At 41.0% G+C, this 17,299-nt stretch overlaps 1 protein-coding gene across 2 annotated transcripts in view; it reads left to right on the top strand.

The window, feature by feature from the left end:
• ATXN10 (ataxin 10) overlaps positions 1 to 17,299 on the top strand; it is a 181,968-nt gene that overhangs the window by 75,726 nt on the left and 88,943 nt on the right. The window lies entirely within an intron of this gene.

Genomic DNA, 17,299 nt, shown 5'->3' with positions numbered 1-17,299 from the left:
GACCTGTGCATCCCCTTCGGGTTCTTTTCAATCAATGACAAGACTTAAGTTGGCTTAAGAATATGCAGCTGCTTTGTGGGATCCCATTTATTAAGTTTTCTGCAAATGTTGACTGTCTTTGTGAGTTGCCCCAAATCACACCTTTGGTTCCCTGTAGGAGTCCTAGTCAGTTCTTTGTCATGGTTGAGGATAGACCTCAGAGCCCCATTTCTGGAGCTAGAGTTGTGCTTCAAACAGCCTGTCTCCTCAGCTCTTCTCCTGGAACAGAGTATACAACAATGAAAGAGTCACACTCTCTCTCCTTAGAGCAGGAGCCCCAGCCCCACTCCTTGGGGGTGGGTTATAATTTAGCCAGATGTAGGGCCTCGGCTAGTCCCTTCCTCAGCTGATCACTTTCCCCTCAATTAATCCTCAGGCTGGGAGGATCCAGGAGACAGCCTTCTTCTGCTACTGTCTTCTCCCTACTAACTTAGGGCCCTGCCAAGCCTTCTTACTCCCTGAATTGTGCAGGCATTTGCCCTGCTGTGAGGGAGGAAGCAGCATTTATGCTGATTTTCTTCTCCCAGCTCATTTCCCATTGGTTTGTGGGGAGAGGGGAGCCTTGCCCTGCCCTTTCTGCAAGGCACCTAGCCTCCAGGCTCTTAAAGATAAAGTGACACAATTTCCTCCCAGGAACTTCATTCCTGGGACCGATGCTTCGCTCTCCACATGCCCCTTAGGTCCTCATACTGAACTTTTCAAAGCCTTAAAGGGCCGTTTGGGGGGTGACCACTGAGAACTACTTCCTTTAGAGGCCAGATCATCCTGTCACCTCTAGTTTTATTTAAATATGGGGGCATTTTGAGAAAAAATACTCAATAGTGAAAACAAATCTTTTTGCAGATTTTGTAGTTCATTATTTTCAAGGTTATGTCTAAAGTCAAAATTTAACTTCTTTGTTTGATATAAATGTTGTAATTTTGAAGAGATAGTAAGGTCCTACTGGATGTTTGGAAAATCCTCCAAAAGGACTTAGAATGACTAAAGGAAAAGCAAATGTCATTTAGTAGATTGGTTTTGTTCCAATTTTATTTAAAACATTGTTTGTGGGTAGGCTCTTTTTCATAACCAGGTCAATTTACTGAGGGCAGAAACAGTTTCCAAACAGCAGACTTAAAGTTTGAGGGTCAGGCAACCAGATTTCTATTTGAGTCTTTTTATTGGGAAAATAATTATAGACTACATAAAGCAGCAAAATAAACACTGCACTGTCCATTTGTTTGCTCAATGTAGGCTCATTCTGTTGACTTCTGCTTCATTAATGAAGACCTTTAAGTCATGTGACTGTGGGAATCCAAAATTGCTGTGGAAGAAAAGCAGAATAAACCGTCTTTTGTCAGAATAACCTTCAAATGAGTAGGGAGGAAAATATTGTACAAAGTCATCATATGAGGCTAGAAGGGGAAGTAGTAGACAGAAGTGGTTAATCTAATGTCCATAATAAGGCACTTGCAGAATGTTTGCTTCCCCCTCATCCCTTTCAGAATATAGAAGGTGTCACATTCAGTAAATCACATCTCCTTGATCACATGCATGCAAACTCAGGACACTCATGTAGACAGTTGGAAAGTCTATCTTTAAATATGCTTGGTTGCACTTAATCATTCCCAACTATCTGTTATGATGGCATTTTGCTCATTTACAAATTGTTCCACTATTATTATTGGGAATTTAGGAGCCAAGCTACAATGTTACATTTCTGTTACTATTATTTCCACTGTGACAGCTTGGTCACACCTATCAATATTTACATATTATTAAAATTCAGTGGGAAGAAAGTAGCGTGGTTTTCAAGAAAATAAAACACTGAAAAGGAAATTATATGTGTTTCACTTCAGTGGTTATGATGCTGCTGTTATGCACGAGATTCAGACGTGTCACTGTCATTGTTCTGGCAGACACATGTTTACTTCTGTTGGTAGCGTGCATTGCACATAGGCTAATGTCTGCATATTGTCATAGTCACGACTGTGTTATACCCAAAGGCAGTTTCACAAATACAATGTAGAAAGGCTTTTACTTCTTGGCAAGGATTTGGGATCGAAAACTCCTCAAAAGCGTAAATGAATTTTCTTTGTAGTTGTAGCTGAGCAGGACTGATTTCTGATTCGTTAAGTACAGTCTTGAATAACTTCTCACCTGGAGGAAACTCAAAAGAATGTTAGATGTTTTGCAATTACCAGCTGCCTTTAAGGAGACTGTTGTTGAAACATAGCCTCTTCAAAGCTGGCTGGCCTTTTACAAGTTGGCCGGCATTCTGTTTAAAATGTTCAAAGTTGGGGAATCTGGAAAGCAACCTTGGATAAGCCCCCAGTTTTTCAAATCTCCAGCTATCCAAAAGGGTTTGAAACTATTCAGACCAAGAATTATGTACAGTATAAAATTAGAGCATTAATCTGTTAGTACTGGTTCAAAAAAACCCAAACCGAAACACTCCACGCACTTTTGTCAGAAAGCAACATTTAATTGAAATCTAAAATTTTCTGTGGGAAGATAGACAGATGTAGTCCAGTTGAGGAACTGAGACCAGAGGAGAGAACAGAGGAATGAGAGAGCCAGAATTAAAAGTCCTATGGGATGAATAGAAATGTCAAAATATTGCAATTTCCTGTGGGATGAATATTCTGTTTTTCAATCAGCGCTACTGTTTTCATGGTAGAAATGTGATCTTTCTTATTAATAGCGAAGTTCAAGAAAATAGTTGGGATAAATTGTGTCTTAACTAGGGCTGTCAATTAACCGCAAGTAGCTCAAGTGGTGCAAAATAAATTAACTAGATTTAAAAATTAGTTGCGATTAATTGAAGTTTTAATCAAATTGTTAAATAATAGCAAACCAATTTTAATTTATTATAAATATTTTTTGATGATTTTCTACATTTAAAAATATACTGATTTCAATTACAACAGAATACAACATATACAATGCTCATTTTATATTTTGATTTATAAATATTTGAACTGTAAAAAGATAAGAGATAGTGTGAGGTGAATTGAAAAATACAAGTGCTATAGAGCAATCTCTTTATCGTGGAAGTGCAAGTTACAAATGTAGATTGTTTTCTTACATGACTGCACCCAAAACCAAAGCAATGTAAAACTTTAGAGCCTACACACACACTACCCTCCTAACCAAAAATATTTAAATAAATGGTATTCTGTTATTGTTTAACAGCATGATTAAAACTGTGATTAATCACGGCTATTTTTTTAATCTTGTGATTAATGGTAGTTAATCTTTTTAATCGTTTGACAGCCCTAATCTCAATTTAAGGATCATTGAAAGTGTTGTTTTGGAGAACCAAAAGGTGAACATGTTTCTTGAAGGGGAAAACTATAAAAACAACATTCTATATAATAAAACAGGAACAAAAATTAATCAAGCATTTTTAATTAAAAAAAAAAAGTAAAACTACAAGCTAAATAGAAATGTCAAGAGACTTACTTGTGGCTTCAGTTCGGTTCATATCATTGTAATACCTACTTGGTGTTGCAATGGACCTTTCAGTTTTTGTATTTTTCTGTTCTTAATGTATTATAAGCATGTTGGCCTATGAGAACTGTGTCAGAGCTATCGAAAGCTTATCATTTATATTTTTGTTTTTAAAAGGCACATAAAATGCCCAGAATCTGATATTAACTCACATGGGGAAAAAAAATAATGAGACTGTACTACCTCCTAAGAGTAGTACTTGGTCAATACTAAGTATTGCAGAAGAAAAACAAATATGTTGAACTTTTAGCAAGTTGGCAGGTATTTCCATGAAGATTTTTGTATATTTACCGATTAAGGTTCAAAAGTTAAAAATCAAAACAAAAATCCCTTTCTGCAGCGAAGTGCCTTTTTGTCACTATAGATTTTGAAGTAATTTGCGGTGGATGGAAGCAGGCATTTTCATGCTGTCTTTTCAATCTCTTTGCAGCTCTCCTCTCAAGTTTATATGGAATGGACAAAAACATAATTTTGAACTCCAGCTGAATTTTTGGTTAACTGGGTTGCCTCAGTGTCAAACGACAGGGTATATTTTTCCTTACATATACAAGGAATGCCTAATACCCTAATATTTTGTTATAGTAGTATCACACAATAGCTGTTCTTTGAATTATGTTTGTTTCTTGGTTTGTCCTTGTGGCTCACTGTGAATGAAGATTATAGGGTAAATAGAAATTGTTTGTTTTTTTCTTTCTTTGTTTCTTTCTTTTGAGTGACCTAATTCAGATCTTATTTTGTTAGAACATCAAAGTATATTTCTGATTAAAAAGTAGCTAGCTGCAAGCTAAATTTAATCATTTGTTCAGTGTTGGTCCTGATGTGCCGTCTATGCTGTCACTTAGCATAACTTTGGAATAGTTTAAACTTTCATAATATGTTTTACATTGATGATAAACCGCTCTTTCTCCCATAAAAGTCTTTTGTATCGGAAACATTCTTGTTGGTATGACTGTTTTCTGCAATTCAATGTGTGAAAGACAGATCCTGTCTTTATTGGCTCCAGGATACGTTGACAATAACTTATGATGGTTTATTGCGGTTGTAGCCTCGGTCTCAGTTTTATTATTACATTTAATTTTTTGATCCAGGCTCATGTTTGATTCATTACCAGGAAACATTTTTTCACATCTAAGGACTAAGCCACTTTCCCCATACAGTAAATAAATAGCCAGTAGATGCGGCCAGGTAGGAGTGCAAAGATTTTTGTCTCTGTTTTCATTAACTCAAAGCTCAGTTGTTGTAATGCTTCTTTGGCAGGAACATTGAAAAAATATTTTGTCAGCAATTCATTCAAAATGTGGGGCTGTACTTGGACTCTCACTAGCACATACCACTAAGATTGCTTAAACGAATTTACATAGCCGCAGTATTGGCGGTAGTGCCAGTGCTTTGCAATAAAGAGTTTAGGCCTCTGTGCCGCAGCTACCGCATGGAGCAGCAACCTTTTAAAGCAACTATAATGTTATATTTAGGCTCACTAAAATGGTAATATTTTCTTCAAGAAGTTATGTTGGCTGCCTGTTTTGTAAAGAACTGAATTAAAAATGTTCTTAATGTTAACATAATTCCTGCATACCTTGTTGAAATGCAATCTTTTAATCTGAGTGTCCAGAGCAGTTTGAAACTTGCCGTTCAGCACATGAATGGTATCTGTATTTGTTCCTCTCATGTTAGCTCTTTGCTCTGCCAAATGCTGATCCTTGGTACTGGAAATATTTACTCCTTTTTTTAAACAATAAAAATTTGTTCATAGCTATAAATTGTGTTCATTATTTTCTTTTCTTTACAGACTACTAAAGTAGAGATGGTCTACATGAACATTTAGATCACAGCAAGTTGAGGTGTAAATCTACCCCACGGCAGCCTGCCATGCACCAACTGCTCGTGTGGACTCTGCTGCAGACCCATGGTTGAATCATTGGATCAGCAACAAAGAAACCATTCCGAACGTCTATAGCTGACCACTCATCACGTTTAGGGTTGCTGCTGATGGATTCCGATCTGGCAGTTGAGACCACACAGTGGTGCCATCCTATGGCTTTCTCATCATCAGCCCAGCTTTATCAGCATCCAAGCACAATGTAATCAAAGTGAGCTATGGAACTTAGCGCGCAGCAGACGAATCCACATGGACACTTAGTGTGGAGCAGGCTAAAACGGGATAGATTTATACGAAGTGTTTGTGTAGCAGACGTAAGTGTTCATCAGTGTTAGTATCCGATGAATTACACAGGTAAATATTCACAATGCTGATGTTACTTTTAAAGTTAATGCCATCAACCATTAGAACACAGAGAGGACAAATATTGTAACTAATGCACTGCGTGAACTTTTCTTTCTTCCCACTGCTCCATTAGTCCAGTACCGGTGAGTTTTCTGCCTTTGGCCCACACTTGGGAAGCAAATATCCTACTCGCAATTTTTTTCCCCCAGTGATTTGATGGTTCCATCTGCTGGCATAGTTCTGTGCATACTTTTGGAATCCAGTGTTCTGTCTCCGCTTTAGAAGGCAGAGGAGTCCTCAGGTAGAGCTCAGGAGGAACCTCTCTTTCCAGGCATGATTTTGGCTTTTGTTCCTTCCTTTCACTATAGTCCAGTAACGGTTCTGGTAGGGAGCAGTTATGCAGCTCTGGCAGAGAGAGGCTCTTGAAGGGAGAGGTTCCTTTAGCCAAGCAGTACCTTCACAGCACTTCCACATTAGCAGCAGCTGTTGTATCAGGCCTTCTTCCTGCTCTTAGCATCACACCCTGCTTAGCAGTTCTAGGAGGATTCTTTTGAGGGTCTTGATGCCTTTTTCAAAGGCAGAGCCTAGATTTCTGGAATATCAAAAGGCAGGAGAAGGCGGCAGAGAGATGTCATTGAGGAGCAAGGATCAGGTCACTTGCAAGGGAAAAAAATGCCATAAGTTTGGAAACGCTGCTTCAGTCAGAGACTCTTCTTGCCCCAGTGCATCTAGCACCATTGTCTGTTCCCTTTCTTCATCATCTTTGTGATCATCTGGTGTTTCTACAGTTTTCCACATTTCCCTTTGTGAAAGGGACTCTCAGTTCAGGGACATCTGTGATTCCCATTCTGCACTGAAAACTGAAGCCATCCGTTATCTAAGTAGCCTTTGTAAGTTCAAGGAGTCCATCCATACTCCAAATCAAGGTGTTGGAATTTTGAACACTATTATAACTGGCATTGAAAGCTCTCCCTTGTACTGAGAGCTTTAGTATTTTAGATCATTACTTTGTGTCAGTATCATCTATAGCATTACCTCACTTATTGGGGAGGTGACAGCTCTGTCCCATACTGTGTGGTCTTGTTTTTCGGGATGATGAGTTCTTCACTAAATGTTTCCAGTGGCACCTGTATCTGGTGAGCAGTAATGAAGTCGAAGAAAGAAGTCATCTCTGTGTTCTGTGTAAATAGATCAGACTTTGTGTTCAATCCTGTGACCATGTGAGATTAACAAGACTGGATGGTCTGGTTGCTTGTGTGGTGTGCTTCAGAAATGCTTCAGTTTCTGCCATCTGTGAAATCACATGGAGATTAATTCATACTTTTACTCAACATCGTTCTCTTAATTTAAGAGCTAAATTGCCCCATCCACCTCCGCACAGGTACTCTTTTTCAGGGGCTTGACTCTAGGGTTGACTCCAACCAACTAACCTGTTTTAAAACCTGCTAACTGGTGTTTGGAATAGTGTGAATTAACTTGTGCAGACTAGGAAAATGAGAGGCAGTTTACAAATGCATTACCTAACAAGTTTGACAGTCTGTTTGTTTGTGGTGACCAGTCTCCTGAGAGTGGGGAATCTGCAGAGACAGTTCTTAAGCAAGAAAAAGGTTATCTGTCTGTAACTGGAGTTCTCCAAAATGTTGCCTGGGCAGATGTATGAGTGATGGGATGTACAATCCCCACACTAGGCAACAAGGTGTTAAGGGATTATTTTGGGCTCAACCAGCCCTGCCCTGCCCTGCCACATCTGCTGGAACAATTAAAAGGCAGGGAATTACAGGATCTTCTCTGGATTGCAGAGCTGGAGGTGAGCAGACCTGCAGCCTACTGCTCCAGCAGCATAGAGCAGAGGGAATCCTGAAGGCTCTGATACAGCTGCCCAAAGGGGCCCTCCCTGAGGGAAGGGAGGACCCACCCCAGAGACAACCAGAGAGGAAAGTGTCCTGGGGAACGTGGACAATGGTAACTCTCTCTTACTACTTTTGGTTTGGATTTCCCCACCAAGGGAAGGCTTGAGCCGGGGTGGGCAAACTACGTCCTGGGGGTCGCATCCGGCCCTTCAGACATTTTAATCCAGCCCTTGAGCTCCCGCCAGGGAGCAGGGTCCAGGGATTGCCCTGCTGTGGCACTCCTTCTGAACCCGTCCGTGACACCTTTTCCCCTCCCTCCGCAGCCGCTTGTGCCCCATATCCCCCATGTCCCGTGCCTCCTGAATAGGCCTCATGGGCAGGGTGCTGTGAGGAAGGTAGCTTCTTTCTCTTCTCTGTCTTCAGGTAGGGCTGTTCCTGCCCAGGAGTGGTTACTCTCTGTTCTTGTGCCACCATGGCCCCTAGTAAGGAAAAGGAGTAACTGCAGCATCTTTCCAGCAGAAGGTATTTTCTCTCAGGGAGGGGGGAAATTCTGAATGGCACATGAATTCTGGATGTGCGCAGTGGCACAGAATTCCCCAAGGAGTACTGATTCCTGTGCATGCTCCCTTCTGGTAGGACCTGTCTCTGATTTTATTGCCTAGGGGACCAGTTTTCCCTATAATGAGCTTTCCTGTCTGTGGAAAGTTTTAAACCTATAAGCACAGTCTTTCCCTTCCCTTTTATCTTCTTCTTTTCCTCCTCCTCTATTCACTATGATAGCTTGTAACTCAATCTTTCCATATGATTTACATCGTAGTTTCTCCTCCTCACCTGTTGTCTCCACCCACTCTCCCGTCCCCTTGTTCTGGATGAATGGGCCAGATATTCACAGCCCTGTAGAGTATAATTTATTTTGCTGAATATTTTTAATAGTATACTGGTATCACTCATATCCTTAAGTTTAAATCTTGACACTTATACATTAAGCAAGTCAAATACCTATTTTAACACGTTTTAAGCAGAAATATTTATTCCATAAAATAAAACTCTTTTCTCCTGATTATTTCTTTCAACAATCCCTACTTCTCTAAAGTCACCAGCTGGGAACTGGATGGAATTTTCCTTAAAAAGTCAATGCTATTTCTGAATCAGCTGGAGGACATACTGTTCAGTGATGCAAGTACTCTCTATTTCCACCCATGTGATCCTACTCCTTTGTAGCACATTCTTCTTCCTCTCTGTGCAGGGGAGAAGAGAAGTCAGGAGTAAGAGTTAGTGCTTCAAGTCAGTGCAGAGTACAATGAATGGACTTGCTAGAGTTGTTTTCCTTTTAAACTCTTCTTTACATGCAAACAGCTCAGAAAGCCATGCCTTAGGCTCTGGAAAATTGAAGCATCATTAAGAAATCAGATTTTTTCTTCATCTTTTGGTTGCAGTAATCAACAACATAAAAATGTTTTATGCAGCTGGGAAGCTACTATATGTAGAAGATGTCATATGAGATCAATTTTAAAATCTTGAACCTGCATACACATGTTTTAAAATAATTACGAAAAAAATAGTACAAAATTACATTATAATTCATCCTGACCAAGATCAATGTGTATTCTAAAAGTTCTTTATTGTATAAATGCTTTGGTGGTTCCATTAGAGACTGGAGTACAATTCATATGATCACTTTTTCTGTGGGGGGCGGGAGGGAGGACATGTCTGTTTTTCAAGTGAGGGGGATTGCATTTTTGACTCTGAAGGGCAAAGAACAGAAATTCTCCATTTTTAAAAAAAATGAAAAGGCATAGTGCACTTCCTGGCCTCTCTGGAAAAATTGTCTAAAAGTGTGGTCAGCTGTCTGGCAGTGAAAGTAAGGATTTTTTGAACATCCACTCTCCTTTAAACCACAGTTCAATGGTGAGTTTAAAGATTAGGTTGTGGGGCTCCCCTTCCCCATTTTCCTGGGGTTATTTAGTTCTAGCCCATGGAAATAAGCACGGGCAGAAAGCACTGCTGCTGTTGGCAGGCCTCTAACAGACTAAGGGAAAGACAGCTGTGCAGTAGAGTGCTGAATCTAGTGCCTTATATAGTATGCATGTAGTGTATAAATCAGAAAATTTTACCATTCCTGTCTTTTTTTGTGAACTGGCAATTTCGCTCTCCTCTGACAAATTAGAGTATTTTTCTCTTCCCTCTGTTAGGCTTGTATTCTCCAGAGGACAATTTTGTTTCTAATTCCTGGAAAGTTGGCATGCTGTCACAGGCTGCAGGTTCCAAATGCAACTAAGAGTTTAAGTGCTACTGACCATTGGAAAACATTTCCTTAATTGTAGTGCTACAACAGTTATTTATTATTTGCAGTAGGATTGCCTTGTTGTTCAAGAGCAATTTTAGAAAACTTTTCTCCAGTAAATCAAGGTGCACAGCTGGATCTTGCATTGTGTTGTTTCACATCTCTTTTACTATATCATTTGTGAAAAGCGAGAGGGGAAAATTTATTTGAGTTTCGTATGTGGCACCTGATTTAAATTCTCAAGTAGCGAATAATGTTGTTCCCAACTTGGATGTACCTAAGAAGCTCCTTCTGGTTCCTATCGAAGTCAGATGTTAAATCAAAAAGCAGAGATGCTGGTCAGTCACCGAGAATATGCTGATTTTTGGCAGTGTTGATGTAGCACAGTAGGGAAAGAGCAGAGCTGTACACAGGATATACATACAAACATACAGTTTATGGATAGCAAGAGCCGTGGGTCCATCTGATACCTTTATAAGAAGGTTGACTAGGAATTCTTCATTAGATTTCTTTAACTTTTTTAAAGTATGCAGAACTTCCATCTCGGCATGAATGATAGCTCAGTGGTTTTATTATTGGCCTGCTAAACCCAGGGTTGTGAGTTCAGTCCTTGAGGGGGCCACTCAGAGGTCTGGGGGAAAAATCAGTACCTGGTCCTGCTAGTGAAGGCAGGGAGCTGGCCTCAATGAACTTTCAGGGTCCTTTCCAGTTCTATGAGATAGGTATATCTCCATATATTTTTAATTTTTTTTATATTTTAATTTAAGCGTTAGCACTCTCATAATAGCCAGTGGCTGTTCCATGTTCTGGTAATTTTGTGAGAAGAAGTTTGTTGTAATTAGTTGTCTGAACCTTTTCCTTTCTGCTTTTGATCAAGTTATGCTTCTTCCTTGAGGAGAGAACAGGTCACGCCAGATCACTTAAGGTCCTATTTAAGTATCCGAAAACCACTATGAGATGAGTGAAAAAGAAGGTAGTAAAAAAGAGCGGGGAGGAGGGAGAGAATACTTCCACAAATATTTCTTTAAATATGGGGATTGCATTTGCTATCCTTTCACCTATAACAGCAGCAATTCTTTCAGGTACTCATGGCAAATGTGCTTTGGCTAACCTAGTAAATTATTCTTTCAAAAAAATGTCAAGTGTAGATAATGGTTTGAGGCCTTCAGCTCCTCTTGATGGCATTTCTCTGGGTGTCTTTTTGTGTGGGATGTACGTGATAACTTTTGCAAACCACATCTGATTAATTCCAAAATTTCAGTAAATGTTCTGGGCATCTGTTGGCAGAATCATGCTCATTTTTTAGTGAAAACCTTGAGAGGAAAATGGGAGACACGTAGAGCCCCTCATGTCTGGTTATCAAAGTCCACAGCTTTGAGCAGGTCTATAATTGTCTGTAGAATACAGAACCAATGGATGACAGCCATTAATACCTTTTCATATAACACGCTTCTTGTGATCCCAGAGGAGGATGGAAGAGTGGGAGGGAGGATAACACACAAGAATCTGGGAGTGGAAGGGAATTGAGAGATGCAAGAAGCCATTGATGTGCTTGGGAATTTTGGCCTACCGAAGCAATAAAGTACGTGCCTTTCTAGATGTAGGTAGGCTTAGACAGGAGCAGTCCAAGGGAAATTGAGGGGCCCAGAGATGACATGGGCAAATAGACTCCTTTGGCATGAGGATAGGGTAGGGGTTCAGGGAGTCCCTAAAATGGAGGGGTCTGGAAGGGTAGTTCACATGTGGTGGGGGTGGGGGGAGTGAAGGAATGCAAGGAACCCCTGGTGTTTGTTTAATGAGCTCAGCCTACAGAAGTGACAAAGTGTGTGGCCCTCTAGCCAACTGTAAAGACAAACTCTGATTCAACAGCAGAACCAGAACAAATATAAAAGTTAATCTAAACTTTGTCTTTTAGACTTAAAAGATTATTCAAGGGGTTACTTTTTTTATGAAGATCCTTCTCTGAGGAACAGATATTATGTGTGCTATTGTGATCTCTTCCTTTGTTACCTCAAGATTATAGTACTGCAAAGTATTGTGTATGCACTTGCACACTAATATTTTCCTCCTGTGTTTTTGGTAAGTGAGAAGTGCTTTGATGGATGGGGTGGAGTACCTGGGCTAGAGGGCTGTGTGAGGGCACATTTATTTAATTTAATTTCATCCTGTAAATTGATTTTTAAAAATAGATTGTATTGGTCTTATGCAAAGCCAACAAATACTTTTGTTCCTCAAACACCTTTATAATTTAAAAGGATTTTGAAAATTCTATTAAGATTTGCTAGTGAGGCACTATGTTTTTTTGGTTTCATTAGTGGCTAGAGATTTAGACTGGACAGAAGAGAATTTATGAATGCAATCTCTCTTCAAAGTTTGGCTGGTCTATCCTGTGAGTACAAATGCTACATTTCAAACACATTGTAAACTACAGAAAAAATTACTTTCATTCCTATGTATTTTGGTTTGAATTACAATGATACAAATAATGTGATGTGTTCTCACTGAAGTCTTTTGAAGATGAAACATTTAATAAGAGTGGTAAGAAGAGGATCGCCATCATTCCATTTTCTGATGTGAAAGACACTGCTCTGTAGGGTTGCTAATGAATACAAATCGACTTAAGTCTGGAGCACTGCATTTTATGATAAACTTGATTGCTTACACCTAGCGTTGGTTGGACCAAACTTATTGCTTATCTGGCATGTTTAGCATATACTGGGGCATAAATATGGATTATACTATTTCATCTTGGCTACCTCTCAAACTTAGTTTGGCACAATGTATCCTTTGTGCTATTGTAAGTTTGAACTGAACATCTCCTATATTTATCTACTTGTGAGCACTTGAATTTTTTAGGATTTTAGCCAAACACTTAATCTAAAGACAGCCCAGGAAATTGGCATATTTAATACTATTCATTTGTTACTTTATTCTGTTTATATAACTGAAGTTTTCACCATTTCCTTTACTAAACTGCAGTGATCACCAGTTTATTCCAGTAGGTCTGCTGTTGGGCTGTGAGCACAATTAAACCTTTCTGAAGCATGATGTGTGTATCTGAGAAGGGGGATGGGAGGCTTGTGGGCTCTTTTTTTTTTTAAGACTACAAAACAAGAGTGGGGAGTCTTTTTACATCTTAACTTTTATTTCTTTTTCCTGTTTTGCTATCACCAAAATCTCCATGCATAGCAACAGCGTTAAGGCATTTCTGTGTGCTTTTGTGCATGCCTGTCTTCCTCCTCATCCTAATACCTCTTTTGGTGTTGTGTGCTTCAAGTATGTTAGCACTCCAATATTTTTATATGTACTCTACATGAGTTAGTGGCAGCGGGAGGACAGGGGAGATGAGAAGAAACCTAAATGTGGTGGAGACATCTGGGGGTATGAATGAAAAATTTAACTTTGGGATCAAGAAAGACAAACAAAACTGCTATGTCCATATTTGTAAGCTGAATCCATAAAACCACTTTCTGAAACATATACCGGAAAGAGCCAAAATGCAGATTGCACATCACTGTCCTCTCTGTAGGCCTCTAGTCTCCTAGCAATGTATAGAGGACTAGTATGAATAGAGAGTAGACCTGTACAAAGTTAGAATGCTTATACTTTATTGATTAATGCACATTACGAGTGTGATGTCTTTTCAGCCCCTATAGGGGTTTTTCTACGCAACACGGCAAAGCATCCCAGAGCGGTGTAATTTGTACAGCACAGTAACATACTGCTCTAAAAGGTACCTAGAGTGCGGGTACGTCTACACTACGGGATAATTCCGATTTTATATAAACCGGTTTTATAAAACAGATTGTATAAAGTCGAGTGCACGCGGCCACACTAAGCACATTAATTCGGCTGTGTGCGTCCATGATTCGAGGCTAGCGTCGATTTCCGGAGCGTTGCACTGTGGGTAGCTATTCCGTAGCTATCCCATAGTTCCCACAGTCTCCCCCACCCCTTAGAATTCTGGGTTGAGAGCCCAGTGGTTGATGGGGCAAAAATCATTGTCGCGGGTGGTTCTGGATAGATGTCGTCAGTCATTCTTTCCTCCGGGAAAGCAACGGCAGACAATCATTTTGTGCCGTTTTTCCCTGGATTGCCCTGGCAGACGCCATAGCACGGCAACCATGGAGCCCATTCAGCTTTTTTTTTTTTTACAGTCGCTGTAGGTGTACTGGATGCCGCGGACAGAGGCGATACTCCAGTGCTACACAGCAGCATTCATTTGCTTTTGCATGATAGCAGAGACGGTTACCAGTCGTTCTGTACTGTCTGCTGCCAGTGTAATTTGGCAATGAGATGACAGTTATCTGTCTTTCTGTGCTGTCTACTGCTATCATGGGTGCCCCTGGCTGAGATCGGCCGGAGGCGCAAAAGCAAAACTGAGAATGACTCCCCGAGTCAATCCCTCCTTTATGGTTTCTAAAAATAGTCAGTCCTACCTAGAATATGGGGCAAGTGTACTAGAGAAGCAGTGTATCAGAGAGCATAGCTGCTCCGTTTCAGATCCCGCAGAAATGATGAGCTACATGCCATTCATGGGGGGTGCCCCTGCAACAACCCCACCCATTGCTTCCCTACTCCCCCAATCTTCCTGGGCTACCGTGGCAGTGTCCCCCCCCATATGTGTCATGAAGTTATAAAGAATGCAGGAATAAGAAACAGTGACTTGTTAGTGAGATAAAATGAGGGGGAGGCAGCCTTCCGGTGCTATGACAGTCCAGGCAGCACATTAAGCGGTGCGGAGGAGAGGAGCCCAGCATGCCGCTGATATGATAGTCCAGGCAGTACAGAATCTTTTCTTTACACAGGAAAGGGAGGGGGCTGATGGAGCTCAGCTCCCAGTTGCTATGATGAGGACCGTTACCAGCCATTCTGTCCCATCTACTGGGAACGACCAGGAATCATTCGTATTTTTACCTAGGCGCCCCTGAGGCCAGCCAGGGGTATTAAGCAGTTAACAAACATGTACCATCTGCCACCAGGGAGGGAAGAGGAGCGGATACTGCTCTTTACTGCCGCAGCATCGCGTCTACCAGCAGCATTCAGTAAACATAGAGTGACATTAAAAAAAAGTCAAGAAACGATTTTTTCCCCTTTTCTTTCACGTGGTGGGGGGGAGGGGGTACATTGACGAGCTAGTCCCTGAACCACGCCGGACAATGTTTGAACCTACAGGCATTGGGAGCCCAGCCAAGAATGCAAATACTTTTCGGAGACTGCTATGGACTGTGGGATAGCTGGAGTCCTCAGTACCCCCTCCCTCCCTCCATGAGCATCCATTTGAGTCTCTGGCTTCCCGTTACGCTTGTCACGCAGCACTGTGTAGCCTGTAGATTTTTTTTCCAAACCCTTTGGCATTTCGTCTTCTGTAACGGAGCTCTGATAGAACAGATTTATTTCCCCATACAGCGATCAGATCCAGTATGTCCCGTACGGTCCATGTTGGAGCTCTTTTTGGATTTGGGACTGCATTGCCACCCGTGCTGATCAGAGCTCCATGCTGGGCAAACAGGAAATGAAAATCAAAATTTTGCAGGGCTTTTCCTGTTTACCTGGCCACTGCATCTGAGTTGAGATTGCTGTCCAGAGCGGTCACAGTGGTGCACTGTGGGATACCACCAGGAGGCCAATACCGTTGATTTGCGGCCACACTAACCCTAATCCGAAATGGTAATACCGATTTTTAGCGCTACTCCTCTCGTCAGGGAGGAGTACAGAAACCGATTTAAAGAGCTCTTTATATCGTTTAAAGGGCCTCATAGTGTGGACGGGTACAGCATTAAATCAGTTTAACGCTGCTAAAATCGGTTTAAACGCTTAGTGTAGACCAGGCCTGTGTTAATTCAGTGAGTCCTGTTTGAAACCGGACTACATCAATGTGAACTAGATACTTTTTAGAGTATGCCAGCAGGGGAGTTAGACCACAGCATATTAGAGAGTGCTACAAATCATAGTCCTCTAGTGTGCTTTGCTGGTGCATTGTGTAGACAGGCCTCAAGTACTAGCAGATTTCAAGTGTAAGACAAAAATCCAAGCAGATTGCCCTGCAGAATAATAAACTCAAAAGCCTACAAGTGTGGATTTAACCTTTAACTGCAGAACTGAAAATCGGAACATAAAACCCATTTCCTTGAATGCAATTTTGCTGTATCCCACTGGTGGAAGAGATTTTCACATGAGGCTAAAACCAACTGTGGGAAATATGTTTTCATAAAAGCAAATTCAGCTACTGTTTTGTGGATTTCTTAATTATCCGAATGAGAGAGTCCTATTTTGGTGTATTGTGAGCTATTAAAATGCAAATCCTTTGGTGCTGATGTTGCTATTCATAAAGTCTGAAAAGGGACTTCTTGCTTGTCCATGTGCTTCAGGTTTTGTTGGTTACTTAAATTTCTTGGGAGTTTACAATTTGGGAGCCATGTATGGACTGAGGAAAATACACCTATATGGTGATTGATATTCCATGATCCAATCAAGGCCAATAAGGGCCTGTCACCTTTTCCCTGCAGCTTGGGGTGCCTCACAATGCTTTGCTGCTGTAGTTCCCACGTGGGTCACTTTTAAACAGCTTGCCAGTATGCAGGTCACACTGAGTGACTGTGTATAGCCACAACCCTGGTTCAGCAACTCTAACCCCAGCAGCCTGTCAGCAACATAGTAGCCACACTCTGGGTTCCAGCAGTCTACATTACTATTTGCAGCGTGACCCAACACATACCTAGTCTTGAATTTCCCCCCAGAACATGTGTTCTGCGCTGTCCAGCCCTCTCCTACATAGTTCAGATATAGGAGGTCCATCACTCTTCTAAGGAGATCAGTATACAACAGTTTGCTACCCTAGTTACCCACACAGTTTACCACACTGGATTAGTTTTGATTAAAGAATAAAACAAGTTTGTTTAACTACAAAGGGAGAGGTTTTAAATGAGTATAAAGCATTAAAACAGACTAGACTTGGTTCAAGGTGAAATTCTTACCACATGCTCCCAGCAACAGGGCTGACCAAACTTCAGATCAGGATCTCTCCCGAAGTTAAAAGGGCTGGTTTCTTTTGTCGTCATTTTAAGGAAAGAGTGAGAGATGGATGGAGAGAGATACCTAGGATGTTTTTGCCCCTCACTTTATAGTCCGGTCCCCCTTTGAAATGCATTTTCCTGAGCATTACCCTTAAATAAAGTTCATTCTGGCTGTGAGGTTGGAGTCTTATGCTGAAAAAGGTTTTCATGCTGCTAAGATGCAGATCTGTTTGTTCCTGTCCCCTTTCCTTGCCAAAGAATGGCCACTTGACTGGCGATTCCTGATCAACTTTGACACCTCGCTAGAGGTGTCAGCTTGTCCTTTGTCTTTGAAAATCTGGTTTACGCAGCCTTGTGTGGTGAACACATTTCAGACCTAATTTCAGCTTTGTAA

Source organism: Gopherus evgoodei, chromosome 1, assembly GCF_007399415.2.
Source record: "Gopherus evgoodei ecotype Sinaloan lineage chromosome 1, rGopEvg1_v1.p, whole genome shotgun sequence".
Taxonomy (NCBI): Eukaryota; Metazoa; Chordata; order Testudines; family Testudinidae; genus Gopherus; species Gopherus evgoodei.
This window is presented reverse-complemented; position numbering and strand designations above follow the sequence as displayed.